Source organism: Phyllostomus hastatus, unplaced genomic scaffold, assembly GCF_019186645.2.
Source record: "Phyllostomus hastatus isolate PE091 unplaced genomic scaffold, TTU_PhHast_1.1 phas_contig_86, whole genome shotgun sequence".
Lineage (NCBI taxonomy): Eukaryota > Metazoa > Chordata > Mammalia > Chiroptera > Phyllostomidae > Phyllostomus > Phyllostomus hastatus.
Window position 1 is genome coordinate 44,542,095 of NW_025333977.1, and position 24,541 is coordinate 44,566,635.

Genomic DNA, 24,541 nt, shown 5'->3' on the forward strand with positions numbered 1-24,541 from the left:
TTTAATTTATTATTAGTAAATCTCCAAGACATACATTGTGTTTCTACAGGAAGTCTAGGCACCTCCCAAATATTGCTGAGGATGCATCAGGGGTCTCAGCAGAACCTAGTACAATGTCTAGATGTACCAAATGCTTGAGAAATGTTAGATACCAACATTATTACCCCTTTCACTCCACCCTTCTCTACTTATCACCTTTACCCTTAACAAAACACTTCCTGTGCTTCCCTTCTCCCAGGTTCATCAGGCCTGGGAATGTTAAATGTTGTCCTTTCTTCTATTCCTCAGCACAAACCTAATAAAAGGTTAAAGTGTTCAACAGATAATATTAAGACTCCCTTTTTTAAATTTTTTAAAGATTTTACTTATTTTTAGAGAGGGGGAACGGGAGAAAAAAAGGGAGGGAGAAAAACATCAACGTGTGGTTGGTTGCCTCTCATGTGCCCCCAATGGGGGACCTGGCCTGCAACCCAGGCATGTGTCCTGCGACTGGGAATCCAACCAGTGAACCTTTGGTTTGAGGCTGGAACTCAATCCACTGAGCCACACCAGCCAGGGCTGATACTAAGACTTTCATATGGCATAATGAGATTGTGACACAGGAAAGGAAACACGCCTAAACATTTTTCAAGTTTTTACCCCTATAAGAATTCCCTTCTTTGCCACATTATCTGCTTGGCCATGTCCTGTCTTTGACCTCGTGCCAGGTTGTTGATATTTGGTATCTCTCCCGTTAGCATCCCCTATCTGCCACACACTGTCTCTCAAACTCCAAGCTTCAAATTGCAGCCCCTGTCCCAACTGCAAGGGGCCAAAAATAATTTCACATTATACTCATCTTCATTCAAGAAATACAGTCCTTTTGCATTTTTGTGCAAGGCAATTAACTCTTCACTATCACAAACTTTGATATTTTTTAATAGATACTGTTTCACTTTGTGTAACCAATTAAATGATTGGTGTTTTTCAAAGAAGAAAGCCAAGAACCCCAAAAACAGATTTAATATGATATTTTAAGCTGCAGAAATATTAATAAACATTTTCACTTTCTTTTTCTTCTTTTTCGGGCATCAAAAACTCAGAGATTCATTTCCCACACAGGATTTAAACTCAAATCTTCACTCCGCCCCCAAAGTACCTGCACACAGACTGTTTTTCCCAAGATAACTGGTAGTTTAATTTAGACACAGAAGTATAGTAGCCTCAGATAGTATTAGTAACTTTTCCAGATCCAAACCCAAGGTCCAGCTTCTCTCAATTACAATCATTATTTTAAAAATAATTATAGGAAGAAAACAAGGATTATAATCTGAAAGTGATTTTTCCTTCAAAATTTGGATTAGACATAATTTGTAAATGTGGTTTCTGTGCTAATATGATTATTTTCTTGAGAAAAAGGTGTAATCATAGTATCTTCCTGTTTTATTTGCATGCTTGTTTTGCTCATATAGTCTCTGTACTAAAATTACTTTGTTTATTCTTATAAATCATTTGTTCAATCTGACCTTTTCCCACATACATTTTTTAAAAGCTTTGACTGGCATCTGAAGGTACTAGGATGTTTAGAGAAATTGAAAAATAAAACTAGAAATAATCTTTATCAGAAGTGGTGAAGATGGTTAAGCAAAATAACATAAACACTGAAGATGTAAGAATTTGTAGGGTTATCCTTGAGCTCAAGGTTTTATTCTAAATAACAGAGTTAAAGACATCCAGATGACCTTTGGGACAATCTCAGACAGCCCTGAGTTGTACAAATAAGAAAACTAAGTCTGCCTGTAAGGAAAAGTGCAGTCTAGTTTGGAGCCTAGGTCTCCATTCCCTGTCACCACAGAGACCGAGATTCCATACCCTCCACCTACCTCACAAGGCAGTTAAGGTGCTCTGTATATTATATTTGCATTTATATAGATGACATTTCACGAAGTCCGTTTTTCCACTTGTTTTCTCAACAAAAAAACAAACAGTTCCTTTAAAATGTACCCTCTTTGTATAGTGCAATGTTATTGTATGACATTGTGAAGCTCATTTGTCTCTTCCTCCATGAAGTTTTCTTTCCAAAGCAGAGGAGAGTATTTTTGTTCCAAAAGAGGAGAGAACGTCTGTCCAATGCAGCATCCTTGGCCCTGCTTACCCTAGAAAAAGGCAGAGATGTCTTCAGACAAGATAAACAAGTCTGTTTTTATCTCATCTGAAACTTATCATAAATTTAAAATTCTGTTTCATCAGTTATAATAGTACAGGATTGTACTTTAGAAATCTGTGTATGTAACATAAGAGCCAGTTCACTCAGGTGACAGCAGTTACCTTGCATATGCCCACTACAATTCACTTCACTTTTCAATAAATGTGAATTAACCTGAAACTAACCTAGACTATAAAAGTGCAAGAGGCATGTGATAGCATAGCATAAAGCTGGCATTAAATCAGCAGAAACATAACATCAGATTTTCTATTTAAGTTGCTTTGCAGACTGTAAATATGGATCGTTCTTCCATGAAGTTAGAGATATTTTCAATGTACACAGCTGACCTATGGTGCAGTCTGCTCTTAAGTCAGAGGCATGAAAACAAATTTAGATGTGGGGGTAATCATATTTTCATAATGAAAATTAAAGCTGGAAAAATGCCTAATTATAGTATCTAATTTGCAGCAATATTATTTCTTACTGCATGCAATGGAGCTAAATGGTATTCATGAGAATGCTAATGAAGTCATTTATTGACACAAGCCGTCCTCTAAAGCTACTCAGGCTTACTCCTTCAAATATTACAGAATTGCTGTGGTTTAAAAATATAAAAAGGAAAAACTATGTAATTATCATAACTGTGTACTATGATAGAGTTTCTATTCCAAAACTTTGTCATGAAGCAACATTAATACCTTTTAAATAACATGAGTATTTATTCTCTCCTGATTTATGTGATTTTTACCATTATGGAAAATTTATTAAATAAGTTATGTGAGTGTTATTTAATTAAGAAAGAAAAATACTCATCACCTTAATACAACTGCTGTTTTCATTTTCGTGTAATTCCTTCCCATTCGTTTCTCACATTGGCTCATTTCAATCTCTGTGTGATCTTGATAGAATTTTAATGCCATTGCATATTCAGCCTCCTGATAAGACACCTCAAGCTAAAGAGAGTGACTGCAAAATTATTCCTGTGGTTTTCCTGAGGCATCCTGGATGTGAGCAGAAACTCTTCGATGTTGTAAAAAGTAAATAGTGTAGGAAAACTTTATATTAAGAAAGACAAATACCATATGATCTCACCTATAAGTGGAACCTAATCAACAACACAAACAAGCAAGCAAAATATAACCAGAAACATTGAAATAAAGAACAAACTGACAGTAACCAGAGGGGAGGGGGGTAATGGGGGAAACCTAGGGAAGGTTCATCAAAGAATATGTATGAAGGACACATGGACAAAGCCAAAGTGGGTAGGTTCCAGGTTGGGAGGCGGGGATGGGTGGGGCAGCAGTGGGGTGAAAATGGAGACAACTGTACTTGAACAACAACAAAATATGTAAAAAAAAGAGAGAGAGAGAGAGAGAGAGAGAGATCTCCAAATTCTTATGTTGGTGAAATCTGTAAACTATGTGTGTTAGCTCTAATGATAATTAAGCATTGGGCAGCTTTCTAGAACTTGTAAAATGGTCCTGTAGAAATGTTTACAAATTATTCATACAAATTTCTAGTACAAACCTACTGTTATTAATCTTCTTTGCAGATAAGAAACCAAGTCTCCTATGCCTACCTTATTTGCCCCTCAGAACAGAGTGGGGGATTAGCAGCACCCAGCCAGAAGTGGCCTCCCCTCTCACTGCTCTCCACAATACTGCTTCCCAGAAGTACACACTGGGAACAATGGACATCCCTATCTACCTGTGTGTTTCTGGTCCATGATGGCAGAATATGAACTTGGAATAATATAATTTAATTCTAGTATTGTTCCTGCTCCAAATCCAGTATGAACTGCCTAATCTGATTGTAACAAATTTTGGACTTTTCTTGATTAAAAGAGAGCATGGAAGGAATGAATGAAAAATGAATGAATGAATGAATGAAATAGCAGTTGTGCAGTGATATAGCACATCTGTGACTTTCACTGAAATATTTTCAATGGAACAATTTAAAACTGAAAATACTAAACATTTCATGATAACTATTCTTCATTAATAACTGACCCAATTACAAGTTCTATGCTTACATTCATTTTTTTATTATTTTAGTCGCAGGAATCAAACATTGAGACAATGCCAAAGTGGCAGATAATTTTTTAAGCAAGGGGATTGTAAGAGTCGAACTTAGTTTTCTCGTAGAAGGTAGGATTGTCAGAAGGCTGAAAAATATATGAGGAAGAGCTGTAAGTCTCCATAAAAATTTGACTTGTGCTGGCTCCCCAATGTCACAAGTTTAGAATGTTTTCTCTTCTGATAAGTAGCTATGTGGCCTTCAGCAAACTACTCCCTTTGTTAAAGTAGCTTTATCTGTAAGTGAAAAATATCTTCTCAGTGATCTACCTCATTGCAGTGGTAGAAAAAGAAAAAAACTATGCCAAAAAGCTTTGTATCACTTTTATTCCATTTCCTATTTTATTAACTTCAATCTATCAATCATGGGTTTTAATATAGTGCTCTATTTACTTTGAAATGCCTTCAAGAGCCCATATCATTATTTGTGTCTTTATTGTAAGACATTTAAATGACAGGACATCGAAACTATAAAGACTGAAAGTTTTGGACTACACTTACAGAAATAATGTGAAGAGTTGACTCACTACTCTTTCTACACCAAACATTTCTCTTCTTCCCTAGAAACATCAGCCTTTTCAGGTATCTTTGTTCACATAACTGATTATTTACCTAAAACATTTTCCCTCTTTTCTTCCTCTGCATAAAACCCTGCTCATCCTTGAAGCCCAGCCCTCAGTGAGCCGTCAGTTCTAACCACACATATTTTATTTGGCTCACATTTTGAACCTCTGCCCTTGCTCGCAAACTATTTGATATGTGTTATATTTGTACCCCCATTCGATGTGCACTGAGGAGGAATGATATATTATACACTGGTGTCGAGCATACTGGAGTTATTGGTGCTTATATTTGTTGTTATATGGCCTTGAAAAGGTTATTCAATTAGTCTTATTTTCCTTATCTTTAAAATACAAAATTGTTATTGCACATATTGAAAAGTATATAATGTATTTGGATAAGGCCTAACACATAATATACTTTCAGGAAACTATAGTTGCTATGGTTGTTAATATTATTTACTTTTTCTTTCGTGATTCCTAACATGGTACTTGCCACATGATTTGTGATTCATAAATATCTGTTGTATGAATAATTCCTTTATAACTGTGGTGTTGAGATCAACAGCAATGGACATGATTTAAGTTGTGTAAAAATAGATTTTTATTTGCCATAATTATATTTGGAGTTAGCGATTTGGTTCACTGCACTACCCAATTTCAATACCATGAAATTTTATCTTATTATTAAAGTAACACTAGTCATTTTTATTGATGTTCACTCTTTGACCAGTCAAGTCTCTCCAAAAACAACCATTTGAAGTCAGAAAATAATAAGAACTGAAGCACACAGCAAGATCTAGAGATAATGGAGCTAATGAATGATTTCTCTTCTGAATTTCTCTGTATCATCCTATGAACGTGTTCATTCAGAGATGCTCTGAACAAGTATTTTGTCCAAATGCCTCAAAGCCAGGGGTTATCAAAATATTCTGCTTAACCTAGAACATTAACATCCTGTTATGACCTTTTGAGATCCAAAATAAACTGGAAATGAAATCAAGAATAAATTGGAAACATTACTAAATAAAATTACAGCTACAAGTGACTTCTCAAAAGTTTTCATGGTTAAATTGTCAAAGCTTCACAGTTATGGTAGAGAAACAGTGACTTCTGTTCACCGACCTTCCAGGGTTGCTGCTGCAGTCAACATACCACTCATTGACACCAAAAATTATGTTCACTTTCAAATGAAGTCGGTGAAGGAACATCATGTTTGGAGGTATGTTGGGAACCGCCCTGACTGGTATCAGAGGCTGAAACCCCCGCCTAGCTAAGGCTAAGGGAACACCCTTGGAACCGTAAGCCGGCAAGGAGACAAAAGCTTATCTTCCTGGCAGGAATGCTGCTTCTGCTGCTTTATTCATGACTGAACCCCCCAAAAGCTTGGTCGGTTAGCCAAAGACGGGTAAGATTCCCCACAGGGGGAACGACCTAAGCCAGGCACGATCACTTTGGGAGGCCCCCCCAAAAGAAGGACTTGGGGGGCTGCAGCAAAAGGGGGTGATGGACCCTCGCTCCTTGGCTCTGACATAGCCTGAGTTTTCAGCGTCTGGGAGAAAATCTCCTTATCTCTTGGTTACCTAGTTCCCTTGCTCCACCTAAGCCTGAAACAATGACAGGGTGGTGCAGCTCGGTACTGAGAAGTGCGGATTCCCCAGGGTGATCAGGCCTAAGAAAGAACATGTAAATTACTGTGAAACCTTCTTTGTTTAGAATGCTCTCAGTTGAATGAGAAGGGTCTTAGGAGGAAGTTAGTTTGTTCCTCAGTCTTACAGCTCTTTGACCCCCAACTCAATAGACCGGCAGAGTTCTTTGTTTTCTATAGTTCCTTACTTCCCCTAATGAGTACTGTACTTTACCTGAATTATTATGCAAAATGAGCCTAATAAAAGCAGGTATGGACGGTAAATTGGCGCGCTCCCCACTAGGGGGGGTGGCCATTCCGTCCCTACTTCCCCACAGAAACTAGTTTGTCTCTGTGCATGTGTTGTTTTTTCTCGCGTGTGTTTCGGCGACCCATCCGCAGCGTTCCGTGGTCACTGCTGGCCGGTGACCCATGCGCAACAGAGGTAAGTCATTTATTTCCCAACTCCCCACTAGTTTCTTTGTCTTTGTGTATTTTTCTTTTACATTTATATTAAAATGATTTATCATTGACATGATTTTTGTGTTTTTCCTTCTCATGAAATTTTGAGTTGGCAGAGTTGGCAGTCTGCTTTTATTTCATCTTCACTACAGGGGAGAAATTGCAAAATAAGTTATTTGCTAGAGAGACTAGGGCTAAATTGAACTAAATATCTAAGAATCATGCAGAGTTCTTATTTTGTTTAATTTATAAATGTTATTACACAAAAAATTTGCAAACATTGACTTTGCTCTTATGGTGTATTTTAGTATTTCTTATTCTGCCTTATATTATTAAGAGTTTTATAATACTGGTTGGTTAAAAGTACATATTCTTTCAAAAGTTATCCTGATGATGCATTCACAATGAAGCTGGTAGTGACTGACACCTACTCCAAGGGACTGGCAAGAGAAGGTATTCCATGTCACCTAAACCCGGATCTTTAGAAGTTATACACATAATTTCTAAGGGGTAGCAATAACTGACATGTCTTTCACCAGGTAAATAGGTAAGCAAAATGTCATAATTTGGACACTTTTGGGTCCTTTGGATGATTCACCAAGTCACCATGTTGAATGAAAAAAGACAACCTAAAATCTTTACATCATATGATTTCAATTATATAGCATTCTGCAAAGACAAAACTAGGGTGACTGAACTTGTCAGTGGTTGCCAAGAGCCAGTGCAGAGGGGAGGTTTTGTCTACAATGAGACAGCAGCAGGGAAATTCAGGGGAGGAAGGAAGGTACTGTGCCCTAATTGTTGTAATGGTCATGTGGATCTACACGCATTTGATAAAATCCATGGAACTGTGTCCAAGAAAAGTCTATTGGACTATATTTTAATTAAAAAATAAACTTATTTTTTAAAAATAGTGGTTTCTGGGTTGCTCTGTCAACTTTATATAAATGCTTTCACTTACAGCAGATTCCCAGTCTAATCTTTTCAATTCAAGCCAGTGGAACCAATAGGTGTCCGTTCACAGAAAATGTATCAGTATATATGGGACCCCAGTATTTAAAAAAGAGAGCTCCTGAACACCTGCACTGTTCTCTTTTCTTATCAAATCACTGTCTTCTCTAAAAATTATATTTGCCAACCATAAATATCAACTTCTAATGATAGTATTTCTATTTTTATTGAATTTACTGTAGTGGCACTGGTTAACAAATGTATACAGGTTTTAGGTGCACAATTCCAACACATTTCATCTGTACACTGTATTGTGTGCTCACCACCTCAAGTCAAGTTTCTGTCCATCAGCCTTTATTCCCCCGATACCCTCCCTACCTCTCCCACTCCCCACCCCCCAGTAATCATCACACTGGTGATTGTCAGTGTCCATGAGTCCTTTTTTTTATTTTTTGCTCAATCCCTCTACCCTACTTACTCAGGCCCCCCAACAGAATATACCGCTAATGTTTCTATATTTGTTCTTTTATGTGTTATTTTTTGTTGTACTTGATTTGTCTCCCTCAGTAGATTTTAATATCAACAAAAGTAGATATCCAAAAATTTAAAAATCTTAGGTTTGGCAAAACATAAATTTAAAATATTATAATTTATTATACCAACATTTGATTTCCCTCTAAATTAACATAGTAACTAAATGTTCCTGGAATATATACATTAAAGCAATTCTTCTCTATTGATATCTTCCTCTGTTAGAAAATTCTCATTATCGATTCAAAAAAATATATAAAATATTTATTGAGCAACCACTAACTATTCATACTCTTTGAATTTTTAGAGTCAATATGCTTTCTAAGAAGTATAATTCATTCATGAAATATATTTATGCCCTGCCCAGTGTGACTGAGTTATTGGAGTGTAGTTCCATAAACCAAAAGGTGGCAGGTCTGATTCCCAGTCAGGGTCAGGGCGCATACCTAAGCTGCGGGTTAGATCTCGGATGGGTGTGAGTATGAGAGGCAACTGATCAATGTTTCTTTCTCATATTGATGTTTCTCTCCTTCTATATCTCTCTGCCCACCCCTCTCTAAAATCAATGAGCATGTCTTGAATGAGGAGAAAATATATATAATTTAGAAATATGTACAGAATATTTTTTTAGCCATATTAGCTTAAGATCTGGTGAGGCTTGGTGCAGATCAAGAGATAGAGTCACTGAAAGGAGTTTTATAGTTTTGGTTTGTTACTGTGATTGTTCTAATACTCCCAGTTCCCTGGGAAGAAATAGCACAGCACCACTCAGAGAAATACCAGGGTTCAGTCACAAGGCAGAGGGAGGGTGACTGTAAGAAAGTTTTTTTTTTTTGAGAAGGGAAAGGTGGGACAGGGCAGAAAGGCTCAGGATTGGCTAATGTGAATGATGCTGGGCTCAAAAGTGTGGGGGAGTCACTTGTGGCCTGGTACCTGGCCCTGAGGCAATTAAGATTCATGTATTGTGGCCAGGAGCATGAGAGGAAAATAAGGGAGGAGACTGGGGTATGAACTCCATCAGCAGCTCAAGAAAGGAAATTGACCAGCCTCTGGCAAAAGCCTCAAAACTAGGTCAAGACAGCATTAAAAAAATCCCTTATTACAAATTTTATAAACTATAAGGAATCTGTAGGTTCTCCTTACAAATTGTGAAGACTCCAATAACTACTCAAGACTTCTAATATCACCATCTCGGTTCAAGTTACTATTGCTCTTCATATGACTCATAATATCTTAACTCTCCTCGCTGCTGACCACACTTACCCAGCACTTTGCTCTCCTCCCCAACATGGCACCTGGAGTAAATCCTTATAAAACATGAGTTATATAACTACTCAGCTTGTAATATTCAGCGGCATCCCACCTCTTTTGTACTAAAGTTTATAAGCTTTGGAGTGGTCTATATTAGGTTATACCATTTGCCATTCTCAAATACTTTCAGTAACTTTCTGACCTCTTCTTTTATTATTTTCTTCTTAGCTCACTTCTCTCTAGGAACAAGAGTCTTCATGTTCCTGTGGACAAGAAGAAAGGTTCACTTGATGTAAACCCCAAGAAAGAACTTACTCCCTGAGACGGACTCCCCACATTCAACCAAGAGCCCAAATTTTATGAATAATAAGAGCCTAGGGTCATTTGCAGATAGGGACCCCTCGCATACTCAAGAGACTGGGAAGACTTCAGACTGAACTCTTGGCCTCCTGCACTGTGCCCCACATGTTTATGCAACCAGTGTCAAACAGTGCAGGGAAACCCTGGCTTCACCTTTCTACCAACTGAATGCGACCTGCCCTGTCTAATCAGAACTACACAATTTGGATACCTCATTTATATAACACTGTAATTGGAAACCTGGATGGGAACTTTTGCTATAAAAGCCTGCCTCCCTTTCATCTATGTGGAACACAATTTAGGTTGCTACCTGAAACTGTCTCCAGGTTTGCGGTTCCTTTTGTTCAAATAAATGCTTGTTATTTTTTGCACATTTTTTATATTTTAATTTTTTCAATTATTTTAATTTTTTTCAGGGTTTACATTTAATATTATTTTGTATTAGTGTCAGGTGTGCATCATAGTGGTCACACAATCATATACTTTACAAAGTATATGATTTACAAAGTATATATACTTATACAAAGTATATGATCAGGGGTACTTTACCCCTGATACTTCCAGTATGCAAATAGCAACATGCATAATTATTACAATATTATTGACTATATGTTTTGCATCCCCAAGACTATTTCGTAAGTACCAATTTGTACTTCTCAAGCACTTCACCTTTTTCACCCAGTCCTCCAATGCCACTCCCCTCTGGCAACCATCAGCGTGTTCTCTGTATCTATGAGGCTGCTTCTGTTTTGTTTGTGCATTTATATTGTTCTTTAGATTCCACATGTAAGTAAAATCATACGGTATTTTTCTTTCTTTGACTGACTTGTATCACTGAGCCTAATACACACTAGGTCAATTCATGCTGTTGCAAATGGTAAGATTTCATTCTTTTTTATGTTCAAGTAATATCCCATTGTATATAAGGTCTGTCCAAACAAACCCTACCATTGTTAATATAATGAAAATGGTTTGCATGACATTGATGTAACCTGGAGATGTAACCAGTCCACAAGGAGAGTGGACTGGACTGTGCATGTTTAAATAATGACTACTTCATTGTACTAGTCAGTGGGCAAGGTAGATGCCATTGAGTGACCCCATGTACTGTGTAGCTATCTCATTCAAAACGACTAAACAAGTAGAGCAATGAATCTGCATCAAATTTTGCATTAAGCTTGAACATTCCTCCATGGAAATTATTCATATGATTCAGAAGTCCGCAGCTATGAGCAACTGGTGATTGGCCCCTTCATCACAACAATGTGCCACTCATGCATCAGGTCTCATACAGAGTTTTTTTGGTGAAACATCAAGTCACTCAGGTGACTCAGACCCCTACAGCCCAGTTGTGGTGCCCTGAAACTTCTGGCCTTTCCCACAACTAAATCATCTGTTGCTACTTCTAGATTTCTTTTGAAAAGTTATGCGTGAAAAAGAACCACTCCTCCCCACTCAATACATCCTATTGCTGTTATGACCAGCACTTGTGTCTTTTATTGGATTTGTATATCCCATGGACCCTTAGCTGTTTATGTATAAAAGTTATAGGGCAGTGCCTTCTGAGTTATAAATTAAGAAATGCTTAAATATAGCTCACTGCTAAGTAACACGAGTGAAATGATGACTATCAAGAAGACAAAAGAACTCAATTCCTGGCAAAATACATGAGGGCAAAAGGAGATTCCTTTTAGGAAATCTTTTATTGGGGGAGAGAGAAACCCAATATTTAATGATGCAAATGAAGAGAGAATGGACCATATCAGTAAGAGTCTTTGTACCTCTCCAACAGGCAAAGTCAAGTCCGTGATGAGCCAGTACCTGCATTTGCCATGGTCTGGAACCCAAGTCATCTCTTTTCTGGTCCCTACCCTTTCCCAGACTGCCAATAATGCACATAGTGGATAACAAGCAGACTGGCCCTCACTTTGACACATACAGCTGTGCCCCAGACATCTCCCTGCACACTATTGGCAGGTGGTTGGCATAGCCACTCAGAAACTTATCAGCTGACTATATAATTTATATGGGGAAACACAGAACCTAGAACTGTCAAAACATTCTTGATAAAAATTTAAAATAGAGGAATCATTGTATTTCACAATTGCAGTATTCAAGACAATGTAGAAGTGGCATTAGAATAAACATATAGGTCAATGAAACAGAACTGACAGTCAAAGGACATGTGACTGAGGTGTAGGGGATAATGGAGGAAGGATATTCTTTTCAACAAAACAGACATGCATGTGCCCCCACTCCCCTGAAAGTGAACCTCAAGCTTTATTTCCACATGCAAAAAGTAATTCAAAATAGATTTTACAGCTAAATATAAAACCTGAAACTTTAAAATTTCTAATATGAAATAAGAAAAAAATAATCTTGAGTTAGACAAAGATTTCTTATTACATAAAATGATTAATTGTACATGTCCACTTAGAATACAGTGAATAGCCCTGGCTGGTGTGGCTCAGTGAACTGAGTGCTGGCCTGCAAACCAAAGGGTCGCCAGTTCAATCCCCCGTCAGGGCACATGCCTGAGTTGCAGGCCAAGTCCCCAGTAGGGGTGTATGAAAGGAAACCTCATGTTGATGTTTCTCTCCCTCTCTTTGTCCCTCTTTTCTCTTCTCTCTAAAAATAAATAAAATATTTCCAAAAAAAAAAGAATACAGCGAATACAGTTAGCTATTCGGCCAAACACTGGTTTAGATATTGCTTTAAAGGCATTTGTTTAGATGTGATTAATATTTACACTCAGTTGACTTTAATGCTACTCAGCATAGTGTGGGTGAGCCTCAAACAATTAGTTGAAAGCCTTAAGAGCAAAGGCTGAGCTTTCCCAAAGAAGTGGTTCTGCCTCCAGACTACAACATAAAATTCTGAGTTTCCAGACTTCAGATATAAGGCATAATATCAACTCTTCCTTTTTAAAGTTGTGGTCAAAATAAAACAAAACAAAACTATCCATAAGATCTACCTTCTTAACGAATTAAGCACAATCGTGTACTGAAGATTTCTAGAATTTTTTCATCTTAGAGGACTAAAACTTTATGACCTTTGAACAGCAACTCCCCATATACCTCCCCCCCAGCTCTTGGAAACCACTAGTCTACTTTGCTTCTGTGGTTTGACTACTTCAGATATCTCATATAAGTGGAACCATGCAGTATCTGTCTTTCTGTGCCTGGCTTATTTCATTAAATATAATGTCCTCAAAGTTCATCTATGTTGTAACATATGAAAGGATTTCCTTCTTTTTTAAAAGCTGGATAATATTCCTCTGTGGGTATGTGCCACATTTTCTTTATCCTATCATCAGTCAATGGATATTTATGTTGTTTCCAACTCTTGGTTCTTATAAATGATGCTGCAGTGAACATGAGAGTACAATTATCTCTTGAATGTGCAGCCAGCTGGCTTGCCCTATGGATTTTTAGACTTACCAGCTCTCATACCCACAAACATGTGAGCCAATTTCTTGAGTCTCTGCTTCTCCCTCTCTCTCTCTTAATATATCCTGTTATCTTATTGGTTTTCTGGAAAACTCTGAGTAATACAAAAGATACTGATAAGAAAATGAGAAAAAAATCACAAACAAGAGAAAACTTATAACCACATATCTAGTAAAATGTCTATATTGAATATACATAAATAATTCTTTTAATTTAAGAAGAGAAACAAGTCAATGGGTAAAAGATCTAAACAGACACTTCATTAAAGAATACATATCAATAATCAATATAGTTTGCAATAAGCACATGAATTAGCACTCAACATAATTAGTCATTAGGTGAATACAAATTAAAACAATAATTAGATACTTTTCTGTACCAACCTTAGTGGCTAAAATGAAAATTTGGTAATACGAAGAGTGGATAAACATTTGGAGCAACTGAAGCTCTTATAAACTGCTTTTGAGAATGTAAATGGCATGACCACTTTGTAATAGTATTGAACATACATATACCACATGGCCCAGAAATCCCCCTCTCACCAAAGGAATTCAAATACATATCTACACAATTTTATATATATATATATATATATATATATATATATTTATATATATATATATATATATATATCAATGCTTTAGCATTTTTATTTATAATCACTCAAAACTGCTAACATCACATATTTTCTTTAACTGGTAAATGGATAAATAAATGGTGGAATATATATACACTAAATAATGGCATTCAACAATGAAAAGCAGAAAACTACTGACATGTACAACTTGGATCAATTTCAAAAGCACCATACCGAATGAAATAGAAATGACACAAAAACTTACACATTAAATAATTCTACACATGTGCCATTTTGAAAGGGAAAAATCATTGATACAAAAAATCAGATTAGGGATGGGATTTTGGTGTGATGGTATGGTTCTTACTTTGAATGTGGTGATTATATATTTCTATATGCATTTGTCAGATCTCATCAAGATGCACAATTAAAAGGTGTAAGTTTCACCTTAAAATTATACTTTAATAAAGTTGACTTTAAAATAAAATAAAATATGAAAAATGATCTGACTTATCAAAATTTTCTACAATGTGTTACAAGTAATGACTGAAATTGAAATTAGGAGGAATTGCAAATGTGGTATTCTCTTCGCAATGAGAGTTTTTCCTGGAAATGGAAATGTTACAGCTTAAATTTCAACTGTTTATAAAGCTGAAAATCAATTTGATCATAAGTTTGGGAGCTTGATACTGGGAATGCAGACTGGTGCAGCCACCGTGGAAAGTAGTATGGACATAACACAAAAATTAAAAAATGGGGCTTCCTTTTGACCTAGTGATCCCACTCCTGGGAATATATCTGAAGAAACCTAAAGCACTAATTTGAAAGAACATAAGCACCTCTATGTTCCTTTCAGCATTATTCACAATTGCCTAGATACGGAAGCTGCTCAAGTTTTCATCAGTAGGTAAGTCAATAAAACAACTATAGACATTTACACAATGGAATACTACTCGGCTATAAAAAGGAAGAAAATTTTATTGTTTGGGCATGGAGGACATTATGCTACATGAAAGAAGCCAATCATAGAAAGACAAACATCATATTATTTTACTCATATGTAGAATCTAATGTACAAACTGAACTAACAAGCAAAACAGAGATGGACTCATAGATAGAGATCAGGATGACAGCTATTGAGAGGAGAGGTTAGGGTGTCAAGGAATAAAGCAAAATGGGAAAAGGACTCATGGATGTGGACAACAGTCTTGTGAATGTAGGGGGAAGGATAATATAAGGGGGTTAAAAAGTAATGAAAAAAGTACAACAAAAATTTTTAAAAATAAATAAAACAGAATAAAAATGTTACATTATTGTTTTATTACTATTAATTATTGCTATTAACAGGTCACTAAGAATTAATTGGCCATTCATGTTAAAATTAAAATGATTATTTTGAGTTATGAAGTTTTTAAGAAAAATCTATAGAGAAACAACAGTGAAGGGGAGGAAGCCAGGATTCAAATCAACAATTTGGATCAAAAGGAAGAAATAAACATCCAATCAGTACAGCAAGAAGAAAGAAGAATTTAAAAAAAATGAGCCTTGGCTTCTGTGGCTCAGTGGATTGAGCACTAGCCTGAGAACCAAAGGGTCACCATTTCATTTCCCAGTCAGGGCACATGCCTGGGTTGCAGGCCAGGTCCCCAGTAGGGAGCATGCGAGAGACAACCACACATTGATGTTTCTCTCCCTCTCTTTCTCCCTCCCTTCTCCTCTCTCTAAAAATAAATAAATAAAATATTTTTAAAAAACAAGGAGAGTATAAAAAGCCTCTGGACTATCTCCAAAAGTACCAGCACCCGAATCATAGAGGTGCCAGAAGGAGAAGAGGAAGAGCAAGAAACTGTAAAATTATTTGAAAAATAATTAAAGAAAACTTCCCTAATTTGGCAAAGGAAATAGACATACAAGTCCAGGAAGCACAGATTCCCAAACAAGGTGTACCCAAAGAGGACCCCACATCATAATTAAAATGCCAAAGGTTAAAGATAAAAAGAAAATCTTAAAAACAGCAAGGGCAAAGCAGAGAGTTACTGACAAAGGAGTTTCTCCACAAGACTATCATATGATTTCTCAAAAGAAGCTCTACAAGCAAGAAGGGACTGACAAGAAGTATTCAAAGTGATGAAAAGCAAGGACCTACAACCTAGGTTACTCTGTTCAGTGAAGCTATCACTTAGAATGGAAAGGCAGATAAAGTGCTTCCCAGACAACATAAAGCTAAAAGAGTTCATCATCATGAAGCCATTACTACATGAAATCTTATGGAGACTTATTTAAGAAAAAGAAGATCAAAACAATGAACTGGAAAATGACAACAAATTCACAACTATCAACAACTGAATCTAAAAAAATAAAATAAAATGAAATAAGCAAAAAACCAGAATAGGAACAAGATCAAAGGTAAGGAGGTCATTGGGAGGGTTATCAGCTGGGAGGGGGAAGAGGGAGAATGGGGGAAAAAGTGTAGGGATGAAGAAGCATAATTGGTAGGTACAAAGTGGACAGGGGGATATTAAGAATAGTATGGGAAATGGAGAAGCCAAAGAACTTATATGCATGACCCATGGACATGAACTAAGGGAGGGGAATGCTGGAGGAAAGGGGAGTATGGGGAAGAAGGGAGCAAAGAGGGAAAACTTGGGACAACTGTAACAGCATAAATAAAATATATTTTTTAAAAATAAGTGAATTGAAATGGTGACAACTCTAAAATTTATATCGGCCATTATGTCATTGAAGTTTTATCCACTTCTTAAGACACTGAATTAAAATCTTTAACTACAATGGAACTGTAGAGAAAATGCATTTGGGAAGATTAATTTAAAAATGTATTACTTTGAGGTTAACTTGTTTTTAACTATAGCTACAGAAATTCAACCTATTGGTCCTTCATGTGAGGCAGACTTTTGATGAAAATGAAAATGACAGGTCTCAAAAACATTTGCAAATTTCAGATTAAATTTTTTATTATAAGTCAAAGAAATCATTTTATTAAAAAGCATAAGTATGAAAAGTAATTTTATAATAGTCAAATATTAAAAGAATTAATGTTTTTTAATTTGATACATTAAGTTGAAAATAATTCTCCTCTAATTTAAGATGGTAAAATTTTGGCTGTGTTAAAATAAGGTGTTTTAAAGGAAAAAATATTCAAGAGGAAGAGAGAGACAATGTCTCAAATGAGAGCACATAATACCATTGAATTTCTTTTATATGTGAGTCACTGTTACTACCCTTTCTGTAAAAGTCTATCAAGTTCTAAACACTTTCACCTACACTTTTTTATTTAAACTATATAACTTCTGTATGAAAAATAGCAGCATATTTTTGTCAGTGTTAATAAATAAGTTTCTTTGCAAATACACCCAGCCATTATTAACAGAGCTGTGCTTCAGTACTAGTCTTTACCCTGTCCCGCTATGCCTCCTCTTCTATTACCCCCTTATGGAATTCAATGATACCCCAATTCATTCTAACAAATAGTTAGCTGCTGCTGATTTACAGAAGCCTGCCTTTGTTGTTCACTTACTGTTACACTGTTTTTTTATTTCTGGGGGTGACAATGGTTAATAAAATTATATAAGTTTCATGTGTATAATTCTATAATACATCATTTGTATATTTAATTGTATGTTCACTACCCTAAGTCAAGTCACCTTCCATCACCATTTATTCAACCTTTACCCTCTTCTACCTCCCCCCACCTCCCTTTCCCTGTGGCAATTAACATACTATTTTGTTGTCTGTGCCCATGAGTCTTTTTTTGTTGTTGTTTAAACCTTTCACCCTTCTCATCCACCCAGCTCCCAACCCCCACCCCTCTAACAGTTATGAGTCTGCTCTCTGTACCTGTAAGTCTGTTTCTGCTTCATATGTTACTTTATTTTGTTAATTAGATTCCACATATAAGTAAAATCATATGGCACTTCTCTTTCTCTGACTGGCTTATTTCACTTATCATAACACTCCCCAGGTCCAGCCATGGTGTTATAAAAAGTAAGATTTTCTTCTTTTTTACAGCTTCATACTATTCCATTGTATAAATTTAACACAGCATTTTTATCCACTCATGTACTGATGGGCACTTGGGTAGCTTCCATAGCCTGGCTATTGTAAATAATGATGCAATGAGCATAGGGGTGCATATATTCTTTCGAACTAGTGTTTTGGGTTTCTTTTGATATATAACAAGTGGAATAACTGGGTTACAAAGCAGTTCCATTTTTGGTTTTCTGAGGAAACTGCACACTGTTTTCCACAGTGGCTACACCAATCCACATTTATACCAAAATGCACAAGGGTTCCCTTTCCTTCATATCCTTGCCAAGACTTGTTTTTTGTTGATTTATTGATGCTAGCCATTATGACAGTTGTGAGGTGATATCTCATCATGCTTTTAATTTGCATTTTTATGATGATTAGTGACATGAGCATCTTTTCATATGTCTGTTGGCCTTCTGTATGTCTTCTCTGGGGAACTGTTTATTCAGGTTTTTGCTCACTTTTTAATTGACTTGTGTTTTTCTTCTTGAGTTTTCTAGGTTTGCTATAAATTTTGGATATTAACCCCTTATCAGATTTATCAGCAAATATGTTGTCCCATTCAGTGGGTTGTCTTTTCATTCTGTTGATGATTTCCTTTACTGTGCAAAAATTTGGAGATCTGATGTAGTCCCATTTATGTCTTTTCCTTTATTTCCCTTCCTGAAGTGAAATATCAGAAAAATGTCATCATGACAAATATCCAAGATTTTACTGCTTATATTTTCTTCTAGGATTTTTATGGGTTCAAGCATAACATTTAAGTCTTTAACCCACTTTGAGTTTATTCTTTGTAAGGTGGTCTAGTGTCATTTTTTGTATGTATCTGTCCGATTAGCCCAACACCATTTATTGAATAGACTATTTTTATCCCATTGTATGTTTTTGCCTCCTCTGTCCAACTTAACTGACTGTAAAGGCATGGGTATTTTCTTTGTTGTTTTGGGGTTTTGTCTTAGTTGAGTTTGCCAAGTAAAGGGGAAGAATATAACTCCCAAACAGGGTAACTGTCTTGGTAAAATGTAGTGCTAGCATACTCTGTAAAAAAAAAAAAAGCTTTTAGTTAATATCTATAAATTACATATAACCACATTAAATCATTTGTACGTAAATCAGCTGTCTTGATCCCAAATTAATCATTACATGCAACATAATATGATGAATGAGATTTGTTTTAAAGTATTTTAGGACAAGGAAGGTGAAGATAATAAATGGAACATAATTATTAGGGAAATGTGGTAACTATAACTATTTGTTACAGAAGCAGACAATGGTGTTCTGAAAAAGGTGTGGGGTTCAACTGCCCACCACCAAGAAATGTGACTCTTAAAGCAAGAGTTTGCTGACAAAGGAAAAGGGCTGTTTATTTAAAGGTTATACAGATTTAGAATAATGGCATATTTCTGCCATTAAGTCCTGTTCCCTTTAAAAATACCCAAAAACAAATAGTCCAACTGCCCTCCACCAAACCTGGCCAGTTTTAGAATATACCACTCACCAGTACCATCTTTCAGAAAAGCAGAAGTCTGTAGCTCAGCATCCCAGTCACAGTTCAGCTCTAAGCACCTCTCATGAGTCTGGGTGACCAGGCAGGCCCCCTCAGCACTGCCAGCTCTGCTGCTGTCATCTGCAGGCAGACTTCCAGGCAGACCTCCCGACCTTCTCTGCAGACCTCTCTGTGGACCCTGTGGCCAACTCACTGCTTTGTAGCAGAATTCCCTGAAGACACCCAGACAGACCTAAGGCAGACCTCCTGGCAGACTTCCTCTGACTTCTTGGCAGCCTGCTCTAATATAAGTGTTCAGCTCAGAATTTCCTGTGTGATCTAATATCCAGCTCTTCCCATGGTACGTTAGGGTCCGCCATTTTTTTCAGCTTCCCAGTGTCTTTGACCCTCTTTCCTCTGCCATCCTTCGTCAAATATGAGAATTCCCAGTGATGCACAGGCATTCTAGGGGCGGGCATCCATTCTCGGCTACGTCACGAGACAGTGCACATTCTCACAGTCACAAACACAACTCACCTCGGGAAGCAGCCCTCTTCAGGAAGGTATGGCTGTTAATCTGCCTTTGTATTCAATGTGCCTTAAAACACTGTACTTTCTGCTATGTGGGCAGCCCTCCTACCCCCACCTTGAAGGCAGGATTGTGAGTGGTTCCTCTATTATCCGGGGACCCAGGCTCTGTACCCTGTTATATATTGATTCTGGATTAAGCACACATAAGCATTCACTTATTACTCTCTCTACTTTTATGTATGTTAAAATGTTTTATAATATAAAAGTTATTTACAAATGCCACTATAGATCAAATTCTCTTTACTATAATCAGAGGCAATATTATTTGTTGTTGTTTCTTAAATATTTGAGTAAAAAATTAAAGCAAGTTTCTTGTGCATATGATGTGTAATCACTTCTGTCAGGAATTCTTATCCTCTTCACTGTTTACAATGGACTTATTTACAAAACCAATACACTTTTACTTTAAAATGAAATGTAGCAATTCAGAGAAACAAAAAGGAAAGAAAATAAGGAAAATCTAAGACCACTACAAATCATCTCACTCACCTAACCATCAGAGGATTTGCTCCTGAATGTCATTTAATTTCCATGCTGCTGAGCCAGATCATGAGAAAAATGACATTGAAAGTCCAGAACACTAGGAGGACTGTCACTATTGTATTGAAGTAAAATAGTCTTTCGTTCTTAGGTCTTTTCTCAATTTTCCAAGCGTAATGCCACAGACTACACAGCATACCAATGCATTTTAAATCCAATATTTTTACTGTGAGTTTTCAAAAATAGACTTTGTTACTTCAAGCGCTCTTTGAATTTAAAAGAAGTAAAATAATAATAATAACCTGGAAAAAACTAAAATAAATATTTCTAATTGCATATGAGAGCATTGTCCATAATTAACATGATAAGAAAATGCCCTCTACTGATGTTAAAATCATTCTCTTATAACCTTTCCCCTCATTTCTGTAGAAATGCATGTATTTTAATAGTGATATATAAGCATAATGATGACTACTGCTGGCACAGTAAAGAAATATAAATGATTCAAATACATTGGCTAATAAAATTGAAGATAACTAGCCCATTCAAGCCCCTCTGCCACCATACTTTCCTCTCACTGTACATGTAAATAGAATGTAAAACAACCTAAATGGTAAGCTTTATCTAAACTTGCTGCAGTCAATCTGAAATAATGGTAGAATGTTTGATGTGTCAATCTCATGTGTTAAAATCTTAAATAGTAATAACTTGAATTAGAGAACAAAATTAAGTGATTATCAAAACCTCTCCCAAGTGCTGCTTGGGCCGAGGGCTGTATATACACCCTCCTACCAATGTCAAGGGGGCTTATGTGTCTCCTACAAAAGATGAACTTCATGGCACAGCGGGGGTGGCCAGAAAGAAAGCAGGGAGCCTTCACCATTTAGTATATGAATGAAAAATCCAACATAGTTTTATATCTGCATGCTTTCAATTTTAAGCCTAAAACTGTGTCTTTAGTTAATCTTTGAGAAATTGGCATGATTTATTTAAATACTTAACGAAAACATAAAAAATGAGGCTTTACAAAGTACAAACACAAGTCAAGATATTAAACTAAGATGCTAGTTTCTTTTTTATTTTAGAATTTTAGATGGAAAAAGTTGTATATAGATAATCCAGGGATAACATGATAACTGATGCAGAAAATCACAAAATGTTTGGAAATTAAGTCAATGAACCAAATCTTAGACAAACTAGATACACGAGAAATGTTGCATTAAACATACCATTGTGTCCCATGCAGTGTTAACAAGAAAAAAGAAAGCATGGTGTTCAAAAGGACCAGTTTAAAATGAACGGCCTTCCGGTGCTATACTAGCATCAGCTGGCTCGCCAAGGACAACTGTCAAATTATCAGGAATTTTTGAGCTGATGTTAAGCCTATCATTATTAAAAATTGAATTATAAAAGCAAATTACATAAATTATATAAATAAGAAATATAATACACAAAAGTCATCACATTCTAATAATTTTGCTCCATTTTAATGTCATCTATACTCGGGATTCTTTATGTCTGTTGTGCTGTGTGGTGAGTGTATAGTCATGGTGTATACTGCACATCTGTGACCAATTCCATATTTATAGCAAAATGACATGGTCTCAGGAGGTTGAAATAGAGTACGATGGGATTATCTAAACTATGGGAATCAACAAATAATACAAATCAGTGTTGTTTTTCTTAGAGAATTGGTTATTAACATTATCAACATATAATTTAATTTTGAATGTACAGGAATAAAATAAACATTAGTACACATAAAGTAGCTTTTATAGGTAAAATATAGGACAAATATATACATATATGTTGTATTATATTACTGTTACAAGTTTTTATTTATTTGCTAGTTCAGTTAAAGGAGAAATTATTTAATCATATATCTATGTAGAAATCTAGTTTGTTTTCTCTAACTTGGAATGGTCCTAAAGAATGTAATATGGGGAGAAAAGAATCTGCTATCTATTTTAATTGTTTAGAAGAAACTTGAACAATTACAAATAGCAAAACATTTCTAAGTATAATTACATCAACAAATTACTGTCTAAGGTCTAACATTTAAATTAAAGATTCAGTGAAGGTGATTAGCAGGTGAAAAATAATCTCTTTATAAAAATAAATGGATATTTTGGTGACCCTCAATATGGGATCTACCTACCTGCAAAGTGCCAGGTACTACTTGCCCATTTTTTAGTTGGTAGAAAGAAAATGTTTGAATTTGGAATTGTATAGAAACACCAGATCTTATGTGGTTCATATTTAATACATGAACTCAAAGGTATAAAGGAACCTGAAAATAACACAAAACAGAATAAAAAGTCAGACTATTTGTTATAGAGGAAAACATTGCTAGAAATTATTGTGAGATATTTTCATGGAATAAGAGGAACTTAAACTGGGCATTTGTAGCAAGAGTAAAGTAACAGAAGAAAAATAAGTAATCATACTGCCTGGCAGCACCAATAAAAGCAACTGCTACTCTCTCAAAGTGAGCAACTGGTTTGCAACTACTCACAATCCCAGAGCTGTTAGTATCATTTCACTAAAAAAGCCTTCTACACTGAGAATAGGGCTTTTTTTTTTGGCTGGGGTTTTGGGGAGCAGCCCTGTTGAATGGAGTCAGTAACTATCTGGTCATGTTAAATCTGTAAGAGCCTTGCACTAGTAAAATGAAAAGTGATAGTGGAATTGAGTGCCTTTAATTCTCATTATTTTAATTTTTCACTGAGTATTCAGGGAGATAAATTAATTTTCCAGAAAATAAATTGCTAATAAATGGTGGTGATGGAATTTTTCAGAATTCTTTGATTACAATAATTATTTTCCATTATCATATTGTTTCTGCTTTTAAAAATAACAAACCCTAGTCCATTTTTTTGGTAAAATTAGGAGATAAGTTTTAGATTACATTACCTTCTGCACCACATGCCAATTTCTGGTTTATTGTCTATTTTTGCTGTATCAGTACATATACATATGAAATCATAAGTATTGCTAAAGGCTTTATCTCTACTTTGTAACTCCAAGTGCTTCTTTTGCTACAAATTCTTTCTTTAACTTCTGTTAGTTTCTAGTTTCCAATTTAGTCTGACTATTTTTTAATTTAAATAATGAAGGGAAAGAACTGTATTAAAACATTAATACAAATTATTTTAAAAATAAAAAATAAAAACAATTGTTTAAGAAAAGTAGCAATTGGAAAATTTATATATTGAAATTACCTTTAAAATAGTGTGTCAGAAAGCAAGTATGTTATAGAAATGATCATTCATTCACTCATACATTCATCTATGAGAATGTATTAACAGCCACATGCAAAAGAATGGAACTGGACCAATATCTTACACCATACAAAAAATTAAGCCAAAATATTTTAATTACTTAAAGGTAAGACCTGAAACTCCTAAAAAATAGGTGTTAAGCTCCTTGATTAAGGTCTTGATGATATTTTTTTAATCTGACACCAAAAGCAAAAGCAACAAAATAATTAATAAGTGGGACTATATCATACTAAAAAGTTTTTACACAGTAAAGGAAACAATCAACAAAATGAAAAGGCAACCTACTCTATGTGAGAAAATATTTGCAAATTATATATTTGATAAGGCGCTAACATCCAAAATATATAAGAAACTCATATAACTCAATAGCAGAAAAACAAATCCAATTAAAAACTGGGCAGGATGTCTGAATAGAAAATTCTCCAAAGATATACAGACAGTGAACCCATACAGGAAAGGTGTTCAGCATCCCTAGTTATCAGGGAAATGCAATTCAAAATCATGATGAGATGTCACCACAAATCTGTTAGAATGTCTTTTATCAAAGCCACAAGAAATAAGTGTTGGCAAAAATGTGGAGGAACAGGGACCCTTGTACACTGTTAAAGGGAATGTAAAATGGTACAGC

At 35.7% G+C, this 24,541-nt stretch overlaps 2 pseudogenes; one reads left to right on the forward strand and one right to left on the reverse strand.

Annotated features, from left to right (window-relative positions):
- Positions 1-6,034, reverse strand: part of LOC123827355 — a 51,434-nt pseudogene extending 45,400 nt beyond the window's left edge.
- An 845-nt stretch (positions 6,035-6,879) lies between these two features.
- Positions 6,880-24,541, forward strand: part of LOC123827356 — a 75,308-nt pseudogene continuing 57,646 nt past the window's right edge.